The following is a 25,469-nucleotide window of genomic DNA, read 5'->3' on the forward strand; positions in this document are numbered from 1 at the left end:
CCAGCGAGGAGAGGCGGCGAGGTCGTTATGACTTCATGAAGCGTCTGCTCACGAGCTGATTGGATGAATTAGTGACCGTAATCGTTAGCGGCCGAGCTTTAGACAGACTCTTAATGTCTCTGTATTAGCACTAATGGAATGCAATTTCAGCTCTCCCTCTGCTCTCCATCACCCCGCCCGGCCGCGATCCCGGGGGCACCGCTGGACCGTCGTCTAGGTAACTGTAATCACCGCAGTGACGCCCGGTACCCTTCCTCCTCCTCCTCCTCTCTCCCCTCCTCCTCCTCCTCCTCCTCCTCCTCCTCCTCCCATGAACCCCTCAATGAGACAGAGAGAAAATTAGAGATGGCTCTTAATAAGAGCCCTGGTGCTAAAAGAAAATGACCAATATTCTTCCTCAGGCAGGGAAATGATTTGAGCTGCAGCCAGTTCTGTGGAGGAGCAGCGGGGGAGATTAGCTCGATTAAGGCTAAATCAGACCTGCTTCCAATTTGATGAGAGAAGGGAAGATAATAGCTCTCAGATTGGTTTCTCATGCAGCTCCGGCCTTTACTGGGGGAATTAAACCACTCTTTGTCTCTGTGTCTCACAGGGTGACTCCACTCCCCCGACCAATCAGATTTGCTAGCTGCTAAATTAGAAAGCTAACATAACCTTTTCTCTTGAGAATTACTTTCATATCCTACTAGTTTTCATTAGCTAAACATTTTTTTTTGTTTTGAACTTGTGCTACGTAAAATAGTTGTGTCTGATTGAGGCTGGCAGGTTTCTGTTGATATCAGGACGGTTCTCCTCGACTGTTTGCCCATCACAGCTCAACGTATATCCATATTAACCTGCAGGTAAACATGGCAACAGTACTGAAGCTGCAGGCTCTGTTAGCTATTAACTGACTGGTGAAACTAACCTCCATCAGTTAAGATGCAATTACCTGGGCACAAGGTACAATTTATGATCATATAAACACTGAAGCCCTGATGGGAGCTACGTCAGAAACAAGAGAACAAATATAAAGAATGAACAGCACAGTCACATGATCTTTTATGAAATGAATATGAAACAAAAACTAATTACACCTGTTACGATAAAACTAAGACATAATGTGCCGTTAGCAGGAAGCAGCGTGATGTTTAACAAACCAACATGTAAAGAAAATACTGAAGTGTCACCACGACAACACTGTAAACAAAACTCTACATGCATGACACTAATTTCTGACTTTTTCCTGTTTTATTTTGAAATATCTCACTTGTTGTTTTCATGTTTTATTTTATTTCCTGCCCCAGTGTGTTTCCCGCCTTTTGTGATTGCCTGTCCCGCCTCAATCAGTTGCACCTGAGTCTCGTCACCTGCTCCACTTCATTTCTTTGTGTCTGTTTGGTTCTTGTACATTTGGACCTTCTGAACTTTGGATTCTTTGCTGTTCCAGGTTGGATTTGTGTTTTCCTTGTTGAGTAAATCTTTGGACTGTATCAGCTCTGCTTCACGGTCCTGAAACCTACAACAATAGTGTCACATGATCATACCTGTAGTTCTTCACCTTCATGAAGCCTGTTCACTGAATCACTGTGTAAATCTTTGATTTGTTTATTAATTCCAATGAGTTTGTTATAGTTTTTAAACCGGAGCCATATTGTTTTCATTCGTACGTCCAGTTCTTGTGGACACGATATCTCCGTAACGCCTGCACGGAACTTTTTTAAATTGGGCACAAACATTCACTAGGACAAACTGATTAGATTTGGTAGTCAAAGGTCAAAGGTCAAGGTCACGTGACCTCACAATACGTGGCTTTGGACTTGTGAACGCAATATCTTGAACTCCTCAAGGGAATCCCTTCACATTTGGCAGAAATGTCCACTGGGACCCGAGGATGAACTGATTAGATTTTGGTGGTCAAAGGTCAAAGGTTAAGGTTAGTGTGACCTCACTAAACACTTTTTTAGCCATTACATAAGGTAAACAGTAATGATGAATAAATAATAAATATATCAAATGTAGAGACTGAGATGTGAGTACGAGACATGAACCTGGTCCTCGAATGACAACGTCGAACGAGCTCCACACCTCGTACCTTTCTCGGTGTCACTTGAACGTCCCACTACTTGTTGCGTCGACTCCGACAGCTTCAGGAAATCACTGTTTCAAATAAGCTGCATAGGGTGATAATTCAAAGCAGAGTGGGGTAATTAAATTAGATGTTCAGGAGGTTGTTTTTTTTTTTTTTTCCCTCTTTCCATTCTCTGGTGCTCGCTGTGTTTCAGAGGCTGCTGAGGTGCAAAAATTATTTCGAAAAGAGTGAAGCGATTGGATGTGACCTTTACGGAGAGACAATGAGAACATGGAGATAGATGAGGAGGTGATCTGAGAGGAGAGGTGCAAACAGCCAGAGTGGAGGAGAATTAGACAGACTGTACCCGGATCAGACGCCGTCCACGGCCTCGCTCATCTTTTACTGCGCTTTGACATTTGAATGATGTCACACGTCTGGATGTTACTGAGTGTGCGCTGAAAATGACTTTGTTACACACTGTTTGGTCTCGGTGGAGTAAAGACCGATTCGGATGAGTCACATTTAGGAAGTTCAGGTGATTTCATGATCGTTCAGGGGTCAGTGAGTGTTGTTGAGCTCGTTACACACCCTCAGGCATTTGGTCCGAACACAGACAATCATTTATAGCATGAAAAGCTTTATTTATTTAGCGCAATTTATTCCAGGTGAAGAAAAATCCAAATTAGTGTTTTACATTGAATTAAATACGTTTTCATTTAATTTCAATTAAATTAAACTGCAAAACCTAAAAAAACCTAGTGGAAAGGTTCAGATAGAGGACCTATATATTAATATACTGCATCATTAGTAATTCAGTCTGTGTGCTTACTGGAGGTTAAATTCACAATTAGTTCTGGAGTTGCTTTAAGGATCAACACAAATATTTTCCAGCACTGTCTGTACACCGCAGGTGTCACATCCATGAAATTATTTTTGTAAACACAAACAGCGAGATGGTTCTAGACGTCTGCTGCTTTGGTCCCATGTACCGTACCGACGGCGCAGTAAAAGCAGCCATGTGTGGGAGTGTAACGTGTCAGGATGCAGCAGCACCTTCACACAAGGTGAATCTGTGAAGGCTCATGTCGCTTCCACCAGACACGTGTTTTATGCTGAGCTGTCGAAGCTGTCACACCACGAAGGTGAGCTCACTGCAGCCGCCCAGTGTGTTCAGAACAGTCGCCCTGTACTGATGTCTTCAAACCATTAGCTCTGAGCTAACAGAGACCCCAGCCCAGAGGTCGGAGGTCAGAGGGCTGAGCTAAGAGCTGTTTGTAAAGTAAATTCCAGGGTTGTTGAAGAAGATTAAAATGAGGGATTTATGACTTCACCTCAAAGAGAGAGAGACTGGAGGAAACTTCTCTGGGATCTTGTTAGTCAGAGCTGTCAACGCTAACAACCACACCAAACACATAGCCTATATTGCTAGCTAGCAACAGCTATCGTCTGTGCAGTCAGTACACAGACTGTTTTTGGTGAATGAATAAAACTCTCCAGTGGTCAAATGTGTAATAATAAAGTAAGGAGAAAACTGGGTTCAAATTCAGTCTCAACACTAACCTGTCTAACATCTCTGACTCAGAATTACAACCAGGAGAACAGAAGCTATTCGTATGTTTTGCTATTGCTACATAGCCAGCGTTAGCATTAACAGCTGTTTACTACTAGTATTTACAAGAGATTCAGCCACTGTTGCATTTACAAGACGAGGTTGTAATATGTCCTCTGGGCAGCTACTACGTCATGGCAGACTGGACACTGCAGTGACCTGGTATTGGAAAATGACGAGACGGTCCGGGGCTGTCTGGTTAGCATGCTAACTTCGGTAGATTAAAAGAAGAGATGGAAATGGAAGCACAACAAACTAGAGACAGCTGTAGGTGAGTAAAGAAATAAAGTTTAATGCTGAACTTACAATGTGTCTTCTAGACTGGTAAGTAAGCAGCTGTTAATGCTAACGTTAGCTATTTAGCAATAACAAGACCTAGCCTAATGGTTTTATTTACACATCTCATTAATTTTTTATTGATCGGCCGTTGGTCTTTTCTAGGTCTTTGTATGATTATTTGTTTAATTTATTCGGATTCAGCATCTGGCAAGACTGAGCTAATCCAAGTGCTAGCCCTGAGCTAACCGCTAGCACCAAGCTTCTTTAGCTGCAAGCTAATGGAGGTTTCAGTTGGAAGTTAGCGTGGAAGTATAAATATCTGTTGCTACTATTTTTTGTTAATTTCTGATAAATTCTACATCACAATAAATGAAAAACACATTGGGAAAACAGTAGATTTATATTGTACAAACAAATTCATGCAGTAACTGTGCCATTATTGTTGCTTTTAGCTTATTTAGATTTGTTTTAAACTGTAGTTTTTTATTTCGCAGCTCTTATAATTTAGAAAAACTGTTGTACAGTTTGAACAGAAAAACAAACAGAGGGGTTTAAAATGCCAGTCGACTTCTCTGTGAATAAATGTCAGGCGCACGTGTGGTTGAGTTTGCTGTTGATGTTTTTCAGGTTTTGTTCTATTTTCGGGGACGAGATGATGAGACGATGATCCGTGTGGGGAAACTGGATATCACAGCTCATGTCTCAACTTTAATTGAAAATGATGTTAAAAAGTAATTTCAAAAGCAAATTTAAACTTTGAAAAGAGTTGAAGATAAACAACATGGTCATTAAAACTCCACCAGTCTTCCATTCTCACTCAATTAGAACGCAGTGTGTGGAAATTAGACTGTAATTACACTAACAGACTGCTGCTCTCAGTATTTTTAAAGCACGGGAACAATATTATACATTTATTCATTACATTTCCCTCCGAAAGAGGAATGGTGATCATGTCTCCCTACAGATTATGAGTCATCAGTCACCAATAAGTTTTTAACACAGTTTGTGAAAAGACAGAGAGGTGACACAAGTAAAGAAATGCAAATGAGACATTAAAGCTTTAAATCAGCACCTGTTCCGTCTCAGGCTGCGGTTCAGGTGAGTTCAGGGAACAGTAAGATAAAATGTGACTTAATGCGCCCCGAGGGAACGTCAAAGTGACCGACATTTCCATAAATACCTGCACGTCAGAAGTAAGTAAGAATAAAGCAGCAGTAACAGATGTGTACATACATGTGCAGTGTCTGTGTGTTGTGTTGAATCTGTGGTGGAGGCTCCGTCAGTGGAGGTGGGAGGTCTGCTGGCTGAACCTGATCCTGAGGGGGGGTTGTCCATGATCGCTCTCAGCTTCCCTCTCGTCCTCGTCTCTGTCAGTGTCCGGTTCCATCCCCAGCACAGAGCTGCTGCGTCCTCACCGGTTCTCCCGGTCTGTCGGCACCAGGCAAGATGGCGACGGCCGAGCGGCTCACTCTGAGCTACTGAAACCTGTGGGTGACGTCACGGAGGCTACGTCCGTTATTATTATTATTATGATGCAAAAAGTACTGAAGCTATTTGCACTGAACTTGGTGGAGGGAGGGGTCACGGTCCAGGGGAGAACCTGTTAAATTTTGGTGCTGATCCGGTTAAAAGAGGCGGAGCGAGGCGTTGTTTATCACCTGTGAAATAGGGCTTTTCTTCTTTTTTACATTTTCTTTCATTTCTGAGGAAACAGTATTTGTTTGGTGTTGAGATAAAAACGTTTGTACGATTTGGTGCAGATCCAGATATTAACCAGGACGGTGGCGGAGGTGTGTGCTCTGCTGGGGGCAGCTTTTCATCTCGTGCCACCAGCAGGTCGGAGTTCTGCCCGTCCAGTGACAGACTGAACCTCCACATCCACAAGATGGACTGTAGCTTCATAGCGCCACTAACAAGGCTGGACACTCGGTCTTGTAGTAGCTGGTCATTGGGACAGATATTGTCGGGAGGAGGAGGAGGAGCAGGAGGAGGAGCAGGACATGACCTCCTCCACTCCTCCTCCTGGTTCCTTCTCCTCACTGTTTACATCAAACATACTTTTTCTGCCTCAGCTCCTCCATCTTGTTTTCATGCTGCCTGTTTCCTGTCTCACTCTCTCTCTGTTGGTCAAACTCACACGCACACACACACAGAGTCCAGATTAAACCATCTCGTGACACTTGGACGTGTCTGCGGTTGAGGCGGGGCGGGGCTAAGCGCTGTCACATGTCAGACGTCGGGGCAGAAGCTGATTGGTTCATTTGTTAAGCGAGGGCAGCTTTACTGTTGTGTTTCCCCACATCAAACACCTTTTCAACCAGTTGCTTTGACAACCGTCAGCCGGCAGCTGATTGGAGCCGACTGAGGCAGGTTCAGTCGGGGCCTCCGCCTCGTCCTCACGCCGGACCGCTTCGGTCTGGTGGATAAAAAAATGCACAGAGAGAGAATCTGACGATGTGGCTTGATGGTATTTAATGTCAGATGCCGAACACACGGCTCTGCGTCTCTGACACGCTCAGTGGAAAACCCCTCATGAACCGGTTCAGTCCAGCCTCTCCTGACTTACTGTGGCTAAACCTGTCATTCCTTCCATGCTGGCATGACACACTCAGTGACTTTCCCTCCACGCTTCTATGAGTATCTTCAATTTGCACGTTAAAAAAAAACAAACAAAAAAAACAGTGTAAACACCAGAAGTTAATAAGAAAAAGTCACAATATGGCAAAAATGTTTTCCTGACAGGAGGAACGGATGAAAACAACACGCCACAAAGTGCAAACAGACTAAATGAATAAACACTGACCTACATGGAGCATGTGACCTCCCCTCTTCTTCTGCAGCGGTTTAACGGCAGGAACGGCCGTCGACTCACATTCACACAGTGGATGGAAATACACTTTCATTTGCATTTAGTTTAGGAACTGAATTTATACACTTAAAACATTTTTACCAAAATGTTGTTCTTTTAAAAGCTAAAAACTGCACCCCACTTGGTACAGTCCATGTTCCCCTCCATATAAACCCGATTGGATTCTCCCACTTCCTGCTTGACAGTGTGTACCTTCATCTGCAGGTAACAGGCCCGGGAGCATGTGGACCAAACATTCAGGTAATTGGATCTGAAGATCAGTGACTGAGTTTGAATGTGTGTGTGATATTTCCCTCATTAACAATATGATATAATCCTTACATGCTCTGTTGTTTGGCTATGAAGCTAGCATGCTTAGCCACAGGAACCTAGCATGGCTGCACACCCTGAACTGAACTCTTATTTTGAAAAGTTTCATGAAAAAGTTTAGTATCATAAGTGCATACTTTTTGTCGGCTCAAAACGTATTTGTAAATCAGTAGCTTTTGTCCTGCCGGTCCAAAGATCGCCACCATTTTTGTTTTTTATAAAATCATGTAAATTTCATAGGAAAGTTTTCAGGGATGAAGAAACTTCCAGTTTTCCTGCAGCAATGGAAGGAAATGAAGCCTTGAAAGTTCATGCAAATAATTCCTTTGGCTTTTTCTTTCCCTTCTCACTTTACATTTGTTGCTTCGTACCTTTCTCTTGTTTTTCTTCCTCTTGTAAAGCACTTTGAACACAGTTATTTCTTTTCTTAGTCAATCGGTGACTAATTGTGTCCATTAAACTTCAGAAATCAGTGAAACATTTTAATTTCCCAGTGTGACGTCTCCAAATGTTTGTTTGTATGTCCTCGTTTGAAACAGTCCAAACTTTAAAGACCTTTTACCTTCATCATCTCGTGTCAGAGAAAAGCAGCAAATCCTCTCGTCTCGGTTTTTCTTGAACAATGATTGAAATTGATTATGGAAGTAAAAAAACTCTTTTCTCAGTGTGGAAGCCAGAAAAGTAAGAGCGTCTTGATTTATATATATATATATTTTTAATTTGAGGTACGATCTCATCTCAGTGTCAGTTCTTATGTAATGAAACTAAACATAAGTTTGGGGTCAGTGTGTAAATAAAGCAGAGACTCAGTTGCAGGTCTCTGGTTGGACTTATGGAAGAATAAAATAATGGCAGCTACAGTCAATAAAACAATCATTAAATAACGTGGAGACCTGCACTGAAGTTTCCTGTGTTACAGGATTATAAATCAGCGTCTGACGGAGACGGAGCGACGGAGACTCCACTTCGGCCTCGTGGAGGAAGTGAGACGCCTACAGCCGTTTGGAGTAGAGGAGGAAGAGAAGAAGAGTCGTTGGGAAAAGGTATTTAAAATCTATTGTGTGTTTGTCGTGTAACACTGCTGCAGGTTTTCTGCCAAGATGCAGGTGATTCTGCACCACAAAAAAAAGAAGATATTTTTAGCTGATCATCAGCCTCCAGGAGCCGGGATGAATTTATTCCCTCTCTGAGAGGCGAAGCGGCCATGCTTTGATTTTTCCTGATCAGATGTCTTTTCCATCATCTCCGTCAGCGACCTGCAGCCCGCTCTCCGTGTCCCTGATTTGCACTTTGATTCAAGCACCACTGGGTAAAGCAAATTTCATCAAAGTTGTTTCCTGAATAAAAAATGAAGGCGTTCATTTCGCTCTGCGGAGCGCGGCGCCGACAGCTGACTGAGCCTCAGTCTGAACCGTGGATCTGTGCGAGCGGGAAAATGTGACAAACACCAACAAAACCAGCTCTGATTTCATCCAACACTTCCAGCAGGTTTATGGAATATGAATTTTGTGAAGAGGAGGAAGAGGAAGAGGAGGAAGAGGAGGGAGACGCGACCACATCAACAGACAGTTACAGTTTGTCATATGTTGTGATATTTTCTTTTCTCTGCAGCGTGCGTTCCTCACATTTAGAATAAATGATCACAGTGTTTCTGCAACGTAAGAGCCAGGTTTGTCCGGACCAGGGGCCAATGGGTGAATTAATGCTTTTTTGGGGGGGGGGGCACAACAAACAATACACCTGCACAACCTCGAGTACTACAAGATAATATCAGAAGGATGCAATAATAAACATTAGTACAAACAAATAGCAGTGGGCTCCGCCTCCAGATTTCCAACAAACAGCGTTTAATTCTTTATTAATGAAAACCTGTTGTGTGTGTGTGTGTGTGTGTGTGTGTTTTAGAGTCGCTTTGCTCATTTTGTGTCTTTTTGAGCTTCATTGTCATTTTTATCTTCGTGGTTTTAATTTGAAACGCATCAAGGTTGTTGTCTGTCTCTGGTGTCTTTGTGCCTTCGGAGTGTTGCGTGTCTTTTTCACGCAGCTCTGTGACTTTCAAACTGGAAATATGAAGAGTCACAGCTGCCAGGTGTCAGACACAATCTCCAGGAGCTCGGCAGTCGGACAAACGGTCGCCGTCAGACGTCGGGCCGAATCTGAGCCGACCACCAACAAACAACAAACAATCCACCGACAGTGTGGAGACGGTAAAGATGGTGTGCTGCTTCTTTACTGCACACCTGATATCTTCAACCTAAAGTCTGTGCTTCAGCTCCAGCATCATGTACTACAACCTCTCCAGATGTTTGTCTTTCTTTGCTTCCTCACACATTATTACAAACATGAAATGATTAAATATTCCATCTGTAGTCTTTCTCTCACCAAACCAGGAAGAAAAAAAAAGCTGCCAACAGGTGACAAGAGAAAATGTTTTCTGTGTGTTTCATAATTTAAAGATAATGAACGATCACAGAGCCGGTGAAAGGAAAGAGGAGGAGCGTCTGCAGAGTTTGTTTCCGGGTGTTTTCTGGCTGTTTGGATCCAAACAGAGGCCGGCTGTGTGTTCAGGTCGGAGGTCGGCTCTCCGACAACCCTCCTCCTTCCTGTCTGCTAACCAGCCATCAGCTGATTGGAGGCTGTGGATGTGTAATAATATTCCAGTGGGCCATTGTCTCCTTAGGAGGGGGCGGGGGGGGGCAGTGGTGATACTGGTGGTGTGAGAGAGTGGAGGGGAGGGGGGTCCACACATGCATTCATCCCTCGGTCCGTCCAAATCAGCATTAATCAAGGCGGCTCAGCTCATTCCTTCTCGTATCAAATCAGACAAATGATTACTGGCATTCAGCCGACGAGGGCCGTCGACGGCGAGGGGCCGAGCCGCGCCGCAATCAGCCCGCCGCTCGCTTCCCGGAGTTCCCGCCGCAGAATCACAGTGTTTTTCTTTTGGTAACTAATCGTTTAATGAAAAAAGACGATGATTGACGTAGAGAAAATAAAGGAAGTGTGTGTTTCGGCGGGAAAAAACGCCCCGAATCCGCACAGCACAACCCTGAAGCCGAGAGTATTTGGATCAGCACAGATCAGCCCGGCCTGAAAATACTCATCATTCTGCTTCTTTTTATTTTTTACATTTTTTATCCCTTCTTCTGTCTCAATCAAGCTCCTCTCCAGCAGAGATAATTTCATTTCCACTGTGGTGTAAATAGAGCAGACTGCCCCGAACACCACAGAAGAAGAGAGAGGATTTAATCAGGACTCAGATCCTTGAAGCGAACAGCAGCAGGACCTGCAGGGACAGAGCTTTGTTTTCAGATCAAACATCCAGGTGTTCGCTCTCTCCATCATCAGACGCACACTGCCGAAATATTTGTAAAATTTCTGTGTAAGTGGAAACGACTCCGGCAGCTCCGGCTGTGACGGCGTGTTGCTCAGACTGTTTTCATAATAGAGACACACACGTTAACCACGTGACCTGAAGCTGAACCCTGACGCTGTTTGAAGAGGAGAGGACGAGACAATATAAAATGTCTCTTTCCTAAAATGTCCACACGTTCAGAAGACATCCACACATGAAGAGGAAACGTCTCCCACTGAGAGTTCCTCTCTCCAAACCGTCCTCATGTCACAGAAGCATCTTCACCAGGTGACGGACCACGACTTGTCAAACAGGTGGTTGGTTGGATAGTTAGCTTGTTGCTAACTTACCTGACTTTCATGTGACATTAATAAAAAAAACAGTTGTCAGTTTGTGCCACAGAAAAGTTGTTTTTATACGTTACGCCGTGAGTTTAAGGAGACGCCGCTGTGACACGAGATCCCGCCAACTGACACGTTTAGTCGCGACCTGAAGTTCGTACAGATGATTAAAGGTAGTCGATGTTGTCGGAAGTCTGACCATTAAAACCAGAGACCACACCGAACAAACAGAGACCGACCTGAAGCCGGAGGAGTCTGTACTTCTATATCGACGCAGGAACAAAGCCACGTTGACCTTGTGTGTAAGATCCTTAAACCTCGGTCGTCACCTCTGAAGCTCTGAGCTTTCAGTTCTCTTTTAGCTCCTAGTTTTGGTTTTTCATGAGGGAAGACGACACGACGTGGGAGAAAAAGTTCTGCTTCACAAATTGTCCGTCCGGACTCACGCACCTGAAAACACACACATGGGTGTGGACAAGGTTAGTACAGTTATTTTTTTCCCACACTCCACCTGTTCCTCCAGGGCTCTGGGGGGACCACCTCACCGCTCTCCCCCAGGGACCAGCTGTGGTTCTGGGCCACAGCGGCCCCTGACGCTCTAATCCCTGCAGGGCCCCGGAGCTCTGAGAAACACGGGGACAGGTTTCTCCCAGACCGACCAGGCCGTCATTAAATCACTGATCTGGTCATTAGAGGCCGACAGCAGTTAGTGACGGCGCTCTCCTCCTCGTTTGTGCAGCACAGGTGTCGATGACAAACCATAAAGAAACACCTGAAGAAAGTTCAGCACAAAAACAAACACAAGGGGTGGGGGAGGAGGAGTTGGAGGAGGGGGAGGAGGAGTTGGAGGAGGAGGAGGAGGAGGTGGGGGAGTTGGAGATGGAGGAGGTGGGGGAGGAGCGAGAAGGAGGAGGAGGAGGAGGGGGAGGAGTGAGAAGGAGGAGGGGGAGGAGATGGAGGAGGTGGGGGAGGAGCGAGAAGGAGGAGGAGGAGGAGGGGGAGGAGTGAGAAGGAGGAGGGGGAGGAGATGGAGGAGGTGGGGGAGGAGCGAGAAGGAGGAGGAGGAGGAGGGGGAGGAGTGAGAAGGAGGAGGGGGAGGAGATGGAGGAGGTGGGGGAGGAGCGAGAAGGAGGAGGAGGAGGAGGGGGAGGAGTGAGAAGGAGGAGGGGGAGGAGATGGAGGAGGTGGGGGAGGAGCGAGAAGGAGGAGGAGGAGGAGGGGGAGGAGTGAGAAGGAGGAGGGGGAGGAGATGGAGGAGGTGGGGGAGGAGCGAGAAGGAGGAGGAGGAGGAGGGGGAGGAGTGAGAAGGAGGAGGGGGAGGAGATGGAGGAGGTGGGGGAGGAGTTGGAGGAGGAGGAGGAGGAGGTGGGGGAGTTGGAGGAGTGAGAAGGAGGAGGTGGAGGTGGGGGAGTTGGAGGTGGGGGAGGAGTTGGAGATGGAGGAGGTGGGGGAGGAGTTGGAGGAGGAGGAGGAGGAGGAGGAGGAGGTCCACAGGGAGTCCCGACCTGCTCCCTCTGACAGTGGGAGTGTTGGGTGTGAGTCCAGGTGACAGCAGATTGTGTTTCGGGATAATTGACGGATCAGTGGATTAAATGTGCGACGGTAGATCAACAAACAGCACAGAGCAGGTTTCTCACAGACTCTGGATCAGTTAGTGGGCGGGTTCAGAGGAGGCGTCAACGTGGAGAACATCAGGAGGAAACTACGGAGACTCATAAAGAAAAGCAGAAAGGAAGAAAAAGGATCTCAGTTTAATTAGAGTTTAATTAATGAATCTCCAGTCTCGTCCGTTTATTAAATTCTCTTGTGTGAACGATGATTTTGTCAATAAGTCAAATACAGAGGATCAATATGTTAATATGTTGTAGTATCAGCTGATCTGACTCTCTGGATTAAAAGTTAAAGGCACTGGAAGCAGCAGTTTGACAATAGTTCTAAAAGTTATCTGAATATTGATAGTTTATCGATTCCTCTGTGATTTGAATAACAGAACTTTCTGAACACGACACGTTGGACTGTGAGAACTGGCATCAGCTCAGACTGAGCTCAGGTGTAACCATGACAGCATCATGGTGCGTTCAGGTCCCGTCTGATGTTTTCTGCGCCAGAGAAACTCGATTAAAGTCGACGGCGAGCGCTCTGTCCTGGTCTGTGTGGTTCCGGGTCGGGGGACAGAGGGACACTGTAAACAATCCCACGACCTGGTTCGGACCCCAGAGCCATATTTCTAGAGAGTCGGGCCCTCGGGGGACAGCGGCGACACCGTCAGGGGCCAGTGATACCTGTTGGCCCCTCCCCTCTCTTCCTGATTGACAGATGGCTGCTCCATTAGATGAGAATGATAAGTGGCTCTCTGTTGCCAGAGAGGACTTCCTCTTGACCTCTGACCCCCGACCCTGACTCTTGACCCCTCTCAGGGGTTGACCAGCCTGCCCTCCCTCCCTCCCTCTCTCCAGGCCTGTGTGTTAGTCTCTCGCCCCTCCTCAGGTGCAGGTCAGGACTAAGTGATGTGGAGAGCAGCTTTTGTTCCTCTGGAGGAGAAAAGAAAGACAGAGGAGAGAATGAAGAGCTGGAGAGGACGAGATGAGACGGATACAGAGAGAGAGAGAGAGAGAAGTTAAAGAAACGGAGGCTTTAAAATGAACTTTTAAACCTTTCAGACTCGTTTGGTTTTAATCAAACAAGTTCATTATCCAGTGTGACGCGTTACAGAGTGAAATGCTCTGCTAATAAGAATAATTCAAATTGCACTTTTCATTAATCAGATCCTTCACGTAGTATCTGAAATAAGTGATTAATATATAAAGTGAATAATATCATGTTACTGGGTAATTATTACTCATTTATTTAAGTAGGTTTTTCTTGGATGAGCTGGAGTTTTAACTACATGCGTCTTAATTAGTAACTGAGACTGTAAGAAAAACAAAGAAGGGCAAAAGTGAAAACTTTGATGTAATCGTGTAATGTCATTAAACTGTCATTAAAAAGTAAAAAGAAGCAGGAAGGACGTTAAAATGTCTGAGAACAACCGCCTCATTAAAAACCATCCAATAACAGAATATGAAATGATATTTTTAATAATTCTGTACTTTATTTTTGATGCTTTTATATTTTGTCAAACTCAGATCCCTCACAATAAAACAATCAACAATCAATAAAACTGATGTCTGATAATAACCTGATTATTCTTCCAGACCGGGTCCAATGTCTGAACACTCACATACAGTATCTGGCCAGAAATATGCGGACACTCCATAAACTTTAATGTACTCCCAGTTTCCTGTTTGATCCACTTTAGTTCCATTGAAATGTTCAACTGTATTTTACACCCTCATCAATAACCGCCTTTCATCATTTGGCCAAATGTTTGTGGACATCCCTGCTGGATCAACTCAAAGCCAAAACTTAAGATGAATTATTACACATGAGGTTTGTTGCAGTGGACGTGTGTTTTTATCAGTGTCGACATGTTTAAAGAGCAAATTAAACTCATCTTATGAAGTGATACTGTATATACTATATACTATCTGCAATCCAGGGATCAAGATCATAATTCATTTTCTTTAAATTTGGCGGCTGTTATTCCTCTGACCTTTGACCTTTGACAAGTTTAGTTGAATGTCTTGTGGTTCAGTTCAGTATCTGATATTATCTTTATTTTTTCTCTGAGTGTCATTAACTTACAGATGAGTTGTACTGAGATGAGGCTGAAGTTGGTAATTTGACTTTGAGTAACGATTATTCAAGTGTCACATTATTATTATTATTATTATTATAGTTTTGTTGTTTTTTTTGTGAAGCTTTATTCTGGTTAAAAATCCAAAAATCTCAGACCTTCTGTCGAGCGGACGAGCTTCATTTCACAGCTTGGTGGAGAGGGTCTCTTTCGCCTGCATCGTTATTATTACTGTAATTATTTTTATTATTATAATTGTTGTTATTGTGTGATTTTTAAAGAAGCCTGAGTACTCTCACATCAGAGCGACTCCTCGGTCCTGGAATCCAAATTTGCGGCTCCAGCGGCGTCTGTAAACGGGCTCAGGTCCTCCAGCCGGCCCTGTCCGTCGCTCCGGACTTAACTAATAATTATAATAATTCAGGTTGGTGCATTGTTCTCTCTCTCCTCATACTTTAAAGTGTTTACAGTAATAGTAGCTCTGTCAGGAGTGGACCAACTCTCTCTCTCTCTCTGTATTAATAAGCAGTGCAGTACTCAGCACAGCGCGTGGTAAAGCTTTGCCATGATTACAGTACGCCATCAAGAAAATTAGTTGTTTCCCACACACAGCAAAGCACAGCGAGGGGTTTGCAACATAACAAGTTGCTTTTGTTTACAGCGGCTCGCTAGCTGTTTTCATTATGCTGAGACAAGCCCATAGACTCAGAGCCAGCTGCCACAAATCACACGTTCAATTATTCTGCTTTGCTTATGAGCATCCAAATATTTAGTCCACTTACCGTGAACAAAAACAGTAGTAAAGTGATTACAGCCGCCGAGGAGTCGAGTTCTCCTCCGAGAGGGAAGCAGGAGGAAGGAAGGAGGAGAGAAGAGAGGGATGGAGGAGGAGGAGGAGGAGGAGGAGGAGGAGGGAACATGAAGCTGCTGGTTTTCTTTTGTGTTTTATGTATTGTACCTGTGGAGACTTATTACACCAGAAGTTATAACGACATTATTACATCACTACTCACTGCTACATTATTACATCACTACTCACTGCTACATTATTACATCACTACTCACTGCTACATTATTACACCAGTACTCAGAAGTCATTGATACATTATTACATCACTACTCATTGCTACATTATTACATCACTACTCACTGCTACATTATTACACCAGTACTCAGAAGTCATTGATACATTATTACATCACTACTCATTGCTACATTATTACATCACTACTCACTGCTACATTATTACATCACTACTCACTGCTACATTATTACATCACTACTCACTGCTACATTATTACATCACTACTCACTGCTACATTATTACACCAGTACTCAGAAGTCATATACTATATTATCATGTGAGCACTGGGTAGAATGTGAGAACTCCTGAGTCGTTCCAGCAGGTAGAGCCTTCAGGTAAACGGAAAGGTTTCCTGTATCGTTTCCTTGTTGAATGTTGCTTGTCTATCAGGCTGAAGCAGTTTTCTCTGTCTTCAGTTGAACAGCTGAATGAAGGGGGGGGGATGTCTCAGAAAATACCAACTGTACAGAAACAGTGGAGCACTGAAGGAAAAGGCCTCAGACAGAGGAAACAGGACGGAGCGTAAGTAGACTTAATGGGTGAGGTGGACAGTGACGGGGAAGAGGGGGGTCATCCTGGCAGAGGTCGGAGGTCGTGACCTCTGTGTGGTCTCAGGTCTTTGAACAGAGAGACGGGTCCTGAGCGGAGGGGAGTTCAGACTCCCAGCATGCCTGTGGAGGAGGATTACACGCTTTGATAGAAACACTTTACATATATTGTGGACTAATCCTTTAGAGGCTTTAACTCAGCGCCAACACTTCCTCCGCAGCTGCTGTGTGGGCCGAGCAAGGCGCTGCGGAGACGGGGTCGCAGGTTCAATTCCCCGTGAGTGTTCAAAGCATCAACAGGGACCTATTACCCATCATTCCCAGGGAGATTCACAGCAGCACGTTTTTGCAACAATTTACCTGATAAAAAAAATAGTTTTAGACAGCAAACACAGCAGAACCATGAAGCGTCTCGGTCAGTTGTTTTTCAGCTGTAATGTCTAGAACCTCAATGTGAACCTGTTACTGAGCACCACAACCTTTTAAATGATCCCCTGAACCTCCTACCTGTGACCAAAGAACTGTAAGAGCCTCCTGAAGGACACCTACAACCTGAGGGTCCGCTGGCAGGAAGTGGAGAGCGCTGTCGAACCCATCGCTCCATCACCTCAGACACCTATAGGAGCGTTCAGATCTCCCTGACACCCAGCAGAACCTGTTTCTAACTGGCTCTGCCTACAGATTTTACATTAGCATCACATCACACATGTGAATATCGCTTTTCCAGGTCAGTGCAAGACATTTATGGAGTAGACCTTGTTTGAAGTGAACCCTCTGAGCTCGACGGATGTTTCTGTTAATATCTCTGCGATAATACAACTTAGAAATGTGGTTTAAATGTTGTTAAAATCCGTCGACTCTCCACTTTCTGTTCCTTATTCTGGCGAGATTGTACATGACTCAGAGCCGGAGCTAGAAGGCCTCGCAGCACGCCAAAGAGATCTGGTTAAAGCCGCGGGACAGATGAAGCTTAGACATATGATATCACAAAATCTCATCTTTGGCATTTTTTAAACATTTATCTGCCATTTCACTCATATATTGTTCTATTTGTCATGAACCTCAGACTTTGGTGAACACATTTCAATTCATCCACATCAGTCATTTAATTTATTTTATTCTCAAACACCAGGCTTCAGTTTTTCAGCATTTGGGATAAAAAGGGCGTCACACCCTCCAGCCTCAGAGGGTTAAAGAAGTCCTGACAACACAGACGTCTGGTCTATGAGGAGACTTTTCAGTTGTCATACCGTATCTGTATCCATATGCTACTCACCAGGAAGCTGGAAATGGTACTTCAGAATAAAAGCTCTGCGACGGAAATTCATTCAAAACATTTCAAAGTGAAGTTTTTCTTTGCCAATGTTCGCCACTCACTCAGAAAAGGACCTGCTGTCGACATGTGGTCTGTGGTCAGGAATAGGGGCGGGGCCAGAGATGGTCGTCGGGCGACCTATAGATGGCGAGAGTTCCCCAGTTCTCTGCTCCAGTCAGAGAGACTGAGGGAAATGACAAGTTGAAGTTATATTATAAACTTCAGAAGAGTCAGAGCGTTTGGGAAAACACCCGGGTCTGGAGCGCTATAAGCCACACCCCCTTGTTCCACCTGACTTGGGAACCACGGTCTCAGAGGAACCCTTTGATGACCACTAGATCCCTCTGGATCCTCCTGGAGCACGCCCCCAACCTGCAGCCCGCTCCTTTAATAGGTGATAATGAGATGCTTATTGATCCTCGCTGGGGAGGCTTCTCTTCACAGGGAGGTCGGAGGTCAGAGGTGAGCTGCACAGCAGCATCCAGGAGCTTGCCGGGGATTCGGTGTCTTTCTCAAGGGCAGCGGCGTCGACTAATGACGCCTGATAAAAGCGGGCTCAGGTAACCTACCTGTATTTACCCATGCACCCTGCACATTAAAGAAGTGGTGCTATTTCCTGTATTTAACATGTTCTACCGTCTCAAACTGCAGCTTTGAGGAAGCCACGGCTGCGGTGAGCGCGTGACACGATGTGACGTGGTGAACTCAGACGGTTGTGAAGAGGATGATCTTTGTAAAAACTCTGTTGGATAATTGATGGAGTGACAGAAAACATTTCTCTTGCTTGTTTCACAGACAGTGTTTGACATTTTCTGTGTTTTTTTGTTTTTTTTTGGGGGGGGGCTGGGGTTCACAACAACAGCAAAAAAAAAGAAGAGAAGCAGTTTGTAACCTCTGCAAAGACTCGCAGACTCACACCTCCACCCACACAAACAACACAAACACACAGCAACAGACACAACACAACTATTTGGCAGTTTATCTGCGGAGCCAGCGGCAGCCGCCGGACCGGCACAGAAACCCCTGCACATGACTCATCCAGCAGCCGCCACAGGCGCTGCATTCATGGGACTGACAGCATCATTTAGGAGTGAAAACAGAAAGGAGAGGAGGTGACAGAAGAATATTAAAGCTAGATATAATAGAAGTGTGTTTGGATGGAGGCAGAGAAGCCAAAAAAAACCCAAATCTTCTGGGAGTGGAGCAGACAGATCTACAGGAGGTCGAAGGCCAGACGCTGAAATTCAGGGAATTTAATTTGCGGTGTAAGACATGTGACGACAATCGTCTCCATCTTTGTCCCCTCTGCTCTGCAGCTTAACTCACTGTAACGTCTCATCTCCAGACTCAGAGGGAAAAGGCTCGAGTGTTTCATAGAAAGCAAACAGATAGAAACTGCTCCGCTGGAGGTTTTAATGAAGAACCCAGTCGTATTTAATGCAGCTTATTCTTCTGTGACACAACGTTTTCTCCTCATAACCCCAATATCTTCACTGAACGTCTCTGAAACATTTCATCTGAACATCGGATTAAAACACAGAAGAAACGACAGTTTAACAATAAACACAACACTATAAACTAGAACCGCCTCCTCCTGGTCGTATCCCTCCGCCACTCAGACTAGTTCCAGGTCACATCCTGTTTATCCAGAGTCAGAGAGAATAAGAACCATTCATGTGAAATTTTGACCTTGACCTTTGACCTTTGACCACCAAAGTCTAATCAGTTCATCCTTGAGTCCAGGTGAGTGTTTGGGGTGGGACAGCTGTCACCTTTACAGATGTTTTCTTTCTCTGTTCAGCTTAAAAACATCTCACTTCCTGATGAGCAGAATAAATCCGGCCCGGTACACGCCCCGGTTCCTCGGCCCGAATCTCCGAATCTGTGGCCCACGTACAACATGACTGTCAGATTGCTTCTTCTCACATCGGACCAATTCTGGCGCGTACGACAGAAAACTGTGGGGAAAGCAGGCCAGATGTGGAAGTATGTGGGCCGGACTCGGTGCCAGCAGGATTCATGCTGCTCTCTGGGCGCGGGCTGTCCCGTCTGTATCTGTCCAATATCAGCTGATAGTTCTCGTCGCCGCCTGTGAGAGATTATTCCTGACCAACCGGCGCGTGAGCGGACACGTCGGAGCTCCAGGTCACCGCTGGTTACTGTACATTTTACCCGTGCACGTTAAAAAAGGAGCGTCACTTCACATTGTTTCACTTGATGAAAGTGAGTAATCGAAGCGTTTGGTTTCCAGACTCGTTCATATTCGATATTTTTAACATTTTCTTACGGACGGCAGCTGAACGAGTGCGGCAGACTCGTCCGAGCGCCGCGACGCCTCCGCCCAAAAAAAAGATATACGTAGCTTCTGTTCCGTGACCGCAGTCCTTAGCATCACCCCCCTCACCTCCCTCCTTTTCCCTCCCTCCCCTACTTTCCACATGACCCCCCCCCCCCCCCCCCTCCGCGCCCCCACCCTTCCCCATTAGCTGCAGGCTATTACAGCCCCTGAGAGAGAGTCATTACCGCTCCCATCCATGATGATGAAGCTCTCAGCTCGAAACACCGGCAGCTGCACAGCGAAAGCCTGCGCTTGATTGGCAGGATACAGGGGGTGAGGAGGGGTGAGTGAGGGGGTGAGGGGGGGGGATGAGAGGAAGTGGAGGTTTAGTATAGGGGGGTTTGTGTGATGGGAACTCCACTCGAGATGGTGAATTGGCCTTTGCCACTCCAATGCAGGCCGCTGGATGACAAATTGAAGTGTGTTCTCTTTCACTCAACTCAGTCTCTCTCTCTCTCACCCTTCCATCTCTTTTCTTCTTTCTCTTTCTCCCCTCCTCTCCTCCTCCTCCAAACCCCCCCCCCTCCCTTCACACTTTCTCTCTGTCCGGTGGAGAAAAGAAAAGGGGAGTTCATGTGGGAGCGGCTTGACAGCAACACAATCACATTTCTATTCAGCTCCCCCGCCTCCTGCCTATTTTACCTTCTCGGCAGCCGGGCATGCCATGCACGCTAACACACAGGCCGGCCAAGCCAATTAGAACGCAGCGCCAAAGAATCTGTGAAAGGGACACAAAAGGTCTTTAAGAGGTTTGGACTAGGTTGTCTCATTTGCCGCAGGACATAGTTTAGAGGATTTTTTCTGTCTTTGGTTGGATTTTGTGTGGCAGAGAGCGAGGAAGGTTATTTGTTCGCGGCTGTTTCATTTTTTTTTTTTTTTTAAACGCCGTATCTCGTGTCTGTCTGTCCGATTCCTTGCGCACCCCCTTACCATGGGAAATATAGATGAGGTAAAAAATTTTGAACTGAAGGGGGGAGGGAGGGGGTGAAAGGTGGTGGTGTGACTTTTGCTCTCAAGCACGGTAAGACAGTTTAGTAAAAATGGAAATCAAAGCTGATTATTTTCTATGCGCTTTTGGTCGTTGGTCACCTCGTTTTTGTTCTACGCTTCATCTTTGAGGGTGAAAACAAAACTGAACACAACTTTCTTCTTTTCTTCTTCTTCCTCTTCTTCTGCTGTTTTTTCCCTGCGTACAGTAATTACAGTGGGATTTTGAAAAAACAAGAGCAGAGATAATTGAGTTGTTGTTGTTTGTTGGCTGAGTTTGTTTTCTGCAGGGTTATTATCCAGCAGCTCCATTATGGCTTGAACAGCACAGAATAATCCCTCATTTAGCATACACAAATATTATACAGAGAGGATGTGGGAAGGGAGGAAAAAATGCACCAGTGTTTTTAATACCAAACGCTCCCTCGCACTCTCTCGCAAACACACACATGCGACGCACAAAAACATGCAAATACAATTTCCACAAATGGAGCGGCGCTGACACTCCTCCAGCTGTGAGGGTAGACCAGGAGGTGTCAGGAGGCAGTAAAAGGGAAGACGGAGGAGGGGAGCGAGGTGGCAGTGAACTATTTGTTCAGCGAGACAACGGAGAAAACGAACGGAAGAAGAAGAAGTAAAACAGAGAGACAGATTTACTGGTTAAATTAACGCTGAGCCCCGGCGGCGCTACGGTGGTCGCGGTCGCCGGCGGGTGGAGATTGACAGCAGCCGAGGAGAGCGGCGGAGGCTGACGGTGGCTTCAACCCTCCGCCATCTCATCTATCATCATCCTCACCTTCATCGCCGTCATCGTCAGGGCCTACACAAACAAAAATCGAAAACTGTCAGTCTGTGTCCAGAGCAGCTGCCGTTCGCTGCAGCACAAATGGCGGGCTGTCAGTGAGCTCCGGTTCATCTGGATCAACTGCTATTACTGTTTGTTTGTTCTCACATCCTCCACTTTAGTTCCTGGTTATCTAGTCTGGCGGTTCTGGGTCTGGAGGACCTGGCCAGTCAGCAGGTGGTTCTATGAACCTGGAGAATATCTCCAAAGATCCTGATCCACAGAGTTCTGTACCGGTCTTTGATGAGGTTCTCAGCTGAGACCACTGACTGAAAACATAACTGGTTCATCACTGAATATTCAATGTTGTCCTTTATTTTATCACCTGACTGGTTTGTTCGTGTCGTCGGTGTCTGATCTGTCTGGTCTGGTCTGATCTGGTCTGCTGTGTCTGCTCTGTCTGGTCTGGTCTGGTTTGTTCTGGTTTGTCTGGTCTGGTCTGTCTGGTCTGGTGTTCTGGTCTTGTGTCTGGTCTGGTACTGCGTCTGTGTTTGTTGGTCTGGTCTGGCTCTTGGTTGAGCGTCTGGTTTGGTCTGGGCGTGTCTGGTTCGGTTCTGGTCTGATGTCTGCTGTTGATGATCGCCAAAATTTAATATCGATAAAGTTCAGCCAAATATCGCGCTATTACATATTATCGTATTCATATTAGCATCGTATTTATCGGGGGCGGGGCTTATTAAATATCATTATATTTTCAAAATATGGATGTTCAGGGTGTGACTGATGCCGCTTACAAATTAAAATTTTTCACATTGACAATGATACAATGTCGGAAGAGGGTCGGACTCTGCAAAACTGCAAAATAATGATAATAATCAATGATAAATAATAATAAAAAATATATGAATTAAAATACAAATAAAAAAAAATATGTATTATACATAATCATTTCAATGTAAACCTGCTGATAATCCAGAGACAACCTGGGAACAAGTTCATTTAACCCTGAAACAGGGAAAACAAGAAGTAGAGAGTGAGCAAAGCTTTCAGACCCTAGGCATGTGAAGATCCTTTCCAAAATAAAAGTCATGGATTTCGTGGTTATTCCTCAGTAAACTTATTAAAAGGTCCAGTAAGAGAAAAACCAGCTCCGGCTCTTCGAGGTTTCTTGTGAGGGTTTGGTTGTTCAGCGTCTTGTGGAGGAACCTGCCTCGGTTCTTCGAGTTCTCTTCATTGTGATCCAGGACCAGTGGTGTAGTCCAGGGTAATACGCGGGATACCGCGGTGTATACTGGCGTCAGCATTGCGTCATACCACTTCTAATCCGCCCTGAATGACGCACCATTCAGTGGTATCTGCGAGCCAAAATTGCCCCATTTTTCCCCTGTGATGTGCGAAGCCACGACCCACGCTCTCCTGCCTCTAATTGGCTGTTACTCGCTGGCCTTTAACTGATTAGAATTTGGTTAACTTCAGGCATTGAGACCGATGAGCCCCCAATCGGAGGCAGAGAAGGGCGGGTGGTCACTGCCGAAGGTAAATATTGCTAAACCACAATTTACTTTTTACAAGTTACTTTAAATGATTTGCCTTTTAGGATATGTGGATGAACCGGTGAGATGAAAGATTTTCATTTCACACATTACCATAACGTGCCTCGCGAATCAACTCAGCCACGCAGCTCAGCTTAGATGTTAGTCGATGCTACACCGGTACAGATAAGCCGACGCCATCACCGGCTCCGCACCCTCCCGCCGGCTCCGCCCCCCACCCCCACCCCCGTCCAGAAAGTGACATATGAAAACTCCTGCAGAAAAGCAAGGTCTGATCTGGGAAATATACCTGTAGGATGAGCAAAGGTCAGAAACCCAGCACTGGGTTGGAAGAGTACATCACTGTGATCATAACACTCATTGTTAACTAAATATTGTTGTTTGTTACAATATTGTTTTTGCTTGAATAATTGAATTGATGTTCAATCATCATATGATATTTATATATATCTTAAACAGAGGTTGTCTGTCACTAGTCTATGGGGCCAGTATTGGTTCAGTAATGTCATAATCTTTCCTCCCTGAGATCAAGCAGCTAGAAATGAATATGCTGACAATGAAGCAAATACTTAACTGACGTTTTTTTGGGTAAACTGAAACAGACTGGCTCACATGTCACAGTTCCTACAAAAACAGGGCGTTTTCTGGGCTTGCGGTTAAAAAAGTATATCCACTTCTCCAGGAACCACTACACCACTGATCCAGACTGATGCTGAGATCAGGACTCCGGGTTCTTCTGGTCTCTTGAATGACGGTTCTGGACGGTAATGTCCTGCTGCAGGATGGATCCAGGGACCAGGTTTCCATATAAGTAATAATAATAATTGTTATGTGGTTTTCTGATCAGATCTTTATCAGGCCTTTAGCTTGTAACTTTGTTATATTTTGATTTTCTTGTTATTCCACTGCAGTTTAAGAATGAAGAATTAAAACTTTTACTCATTTATCACATTTTCAGTTACTTTACAAAACACACGTTGTTTTAATTCCTTTATTTCCTTTTGATTTTTCTTGTGAATTTAATCTTTTAGTTTGTTGAGAATTTGCACGTTGGTGGATGACGTGTCTCCAAACATACACTTCGACCAATTGAGTTCATGGATGAAAACAAGATGCCAGATTTTAACTCAAACTTGAAATAACATTCAGTAACGTTTTCCACTGCCCGCAGTTTAAACCTCAAAAGTGAACGACGCCACTTCTTCTTCTTCTGCTGATTTTATAAGTTTTGAGGTATTTAACCCTTTTAACGTCAGCTCTTGTCGTGGTTTAATGGAGGTCTACGCTCTGAGGCCTCAGATCTGTTGAGAGCTGCTCCGATGAGCCCAGACGGGGGTGAGGATGGGGAGGTGGGGGGTGAGGAATTGGAAGGAGGGTGTGTGAGGGGGGTGGGGGGGACGTTAAAGCAATAACGGTAATGTGAGAAAGCTGGAAGGTGACATCTATTGTGGGAAGGGTGAACGACGTGGAGGACTTAGTAGAAGAAGAGTAGGAGGATGGGAGGACTGAAAAGTGCTCCCTTGTCCTGCGAGGAAAGAGGGACCTTATTGAGGAGGACCTTCACACTCACTTTCCTCCTGCCCCCCGCCCCCCCCCGCCCTTCCCCTCCTTCCCCCTCCCCCCAATTAGACAAAACCATTAACAATCAATTAAGAGCCCCACTGGAACACAGGCTCTATATAATTACCTTTAATGGGCGGACGCTTTCTTCTCCGTCCCCTCTTCTCTTTCTGTCTCTTTCTTTTGGGCCCTCAATCTCTTAAACAAACTTAGAGGGCCTCAGGTGGGAGGGGCCCGGGGGGTAAGAAAACGATTGATCGGCATCGGGGGGGTCGTTTCCCTTGGCTTTTGTGGGTTGCTGCGTTCTTTCTAAAAATCCCCTCGGTCTTGAATTGGACCTATTTGGCGACAAACAGAGGAGCTGTTCCCACAGAGAAGACGGGACGGGGACAATACAGACCCCCGACCCAAGGAGGGGGGGGGGGGGGGTGGACGGGAAAAAGACGAACAGGATGAGGAGGAGGACGTTGAGGTGGCGAGAAAGTAAGTGTTAGAGAGGGAGAAGAAAAGAAGGAAAGATTGGGGAGAGAGAGGAGGAAGCAGGCAAAGAGGAGAGCCAAAGGAAGGAAGAGGGAGGAGACCAGGGGGAGAAGAGATGGTGAGGAGAGGATCAGGAGAAAAGAGAGGAGAGAGAAAGAGTGGGGAGGCCATGGAGGGAGAGCGAGGAAAAACGGGTGAAGAAATGGAGAGGGGGAGGAGACAGAGGGTCGTGAAAAAAATTAAGAGAGGTTTAGAATTGAGGATGTGAGGAGGAAAAGGTGGCAAGGAATGAGGAAAAGAGGGGAGGAGGGAGGAAAGATGGCAGACAC

The sequence above is a fragment of the Seriola dumerili genome, unplaced genomic scaffold (genome assembly GCF_002260705.1).
Source record: "Seriola dumerili isolate Sdu_G_001 unplaced genomic scaffold, Sdu_1.0 BDQW01000565.1, whole genome shotgun sequence".
Lineage (NCBI taxonomy): Eukaryota > Metazoa > Chordata > Actinopteri > Carangiformes > Carangidae > Seriola > Seriola dumerili.